Raw genomic sequence first — 1726 nt, 5'->3', positions numbered from 1 at the left:
GTTTTTCCAAGAAAAGAAAAAAAAAGAAAGTATAAATAATGACTGCATATGAGAATTGAATGAAAATCAATGCATGAATATGTGGGAAAGAAAATGATGAAAGGTTAGGTTGCATTGTGGTTATTAGGGTAATATAGGTTGAGTTGGATACTTAAACTAATCAAGGATTCAATCTTTTAGTCCACTAAGCCATATCTATCCCACCTTAACCCTAATCCCATTACAACTCTAAGAAGTTCTCATGATATTTGTATTCATGAATCATATATTTGTTGATTGTTGGATGAAAAGCAAATCCTTGAAAGCGTGATTAGAGGAGAGTTGAGTGATTAAACCCTTAGACACTAAGTGTTGAGAGTGTATACACATCTAGTGAGAGTTCTATTACTCAATTCTATGTCTCCACACTTCTTGTCATGCATTCTTGTAAGTTGCTTCATTTTAAAAACTTGAATCAATTCATTAGATTATGATCACATTTGTAATTTTTTTTTGCTTTTAGCCCTGTATGTCTATATGTTTGCTTGGTAATTTGATTATTTGTTTTTACCAAATCAATAAGACACTAAAGTATAGATAGATATAGATAGTATTAGTATACTTGCATGCATATAGATAGTTGCATTTAATAAGTTGTTTAGGATTTGATCGTTCTCCTTGTTTGTGTTTAGCATGAGGACATGCTATTGTTTAAGTGTAGGAGAATTGATGAGTCTATATTTGACGATAATTCTTAGCTTGAATTGGATGGATTTCATTACATAAACTCACACTTAACCACCAAAATAACATACTTTTGTGATTTCTCTCTAGATTTGACCTAAATGTGAAAACATGCATTTTTGTGCTTAAATTGACCATTTTAATTCCACTTTTTTTCCATTCGATGCCATGATATGTTTGTTGAGTGCTTTCAGCTCCTATAGGCATGAATGGCTAGGTAAAAGTGGAAGAAAGCATGCAAAGAGGGAGAACACATGAAGAAAACAAAGGAGAAGCACACACTGAAGTGTGCGTACGCACAAGTCCCAGCGCGTGACTTCATTAATGAAGCACGTGGCTCGCAATTTTGGGGGCCTCTTTGCCCAATTTTTGGTGTTTCTGAAGCTGATTGGGTGCTATATCAAGGATACTTCATTCCATATCAAAAGGAGCTCACTTAGACATTAGAGAATGTATTAGGAGTAAGAGTAGGGTAGAGTAGAAAAATTCTCTCTTAGGATTTACTTAAATTTTTATTGTAGTATTTTATAATTAAGTTTTGATCTTAGATTTTGCTCATCACTTTTGTAAGTACTCTTTAATTTCCTCTTTAATTATATTACTCTTGTTACATTTTCTTTTTGTTCAAGTTACTTTTCTAATATATGCAATTTTGGTTTCTTGAAATTTTGGTTGATGAATTTAATGTTTTATGCTTTATATATGCTCGATTGAATCTTTATTGTTGATATTGTGAATAGTTTGGTTATAGTTTTCATTTTTCTTTGTAATTTTTTATGTTTTGCTTTTATGCCCACCAAGTGTTTGTGAAAATGCCACTTGGTAATTTTGAGTAGATTTTCACACCTTGACTTGAAAAATGAGTTCCTAGGATACTAGAATCATAATGTCCGACATTTATGATAATTCTTGGATAGTTAGTTAGCTCTTATTTCCATTGACACTAGCTTTTTACTAAGTAATTAGTAAGTTAGCTAGGACTTATGGATTAAGGTCAATTATG

This window comes from Arachis ipaensis, chromosome B08, assembly GCF_000816755.2.
Source record: "Arachis ipaensis cultivar K30076 chromosome B08, Araip1.1, whole genome shotgun sequence".
Classification (NCBI taxonomy): Eukaryota; Viridiplantae; Streptophyta; class Magnoliopsida; order Fabales; family Fabaceae; genus Arachis; species Arachis ipaensis.
This window is presented reverse-complemented; position numbering follows the sequence as displayed.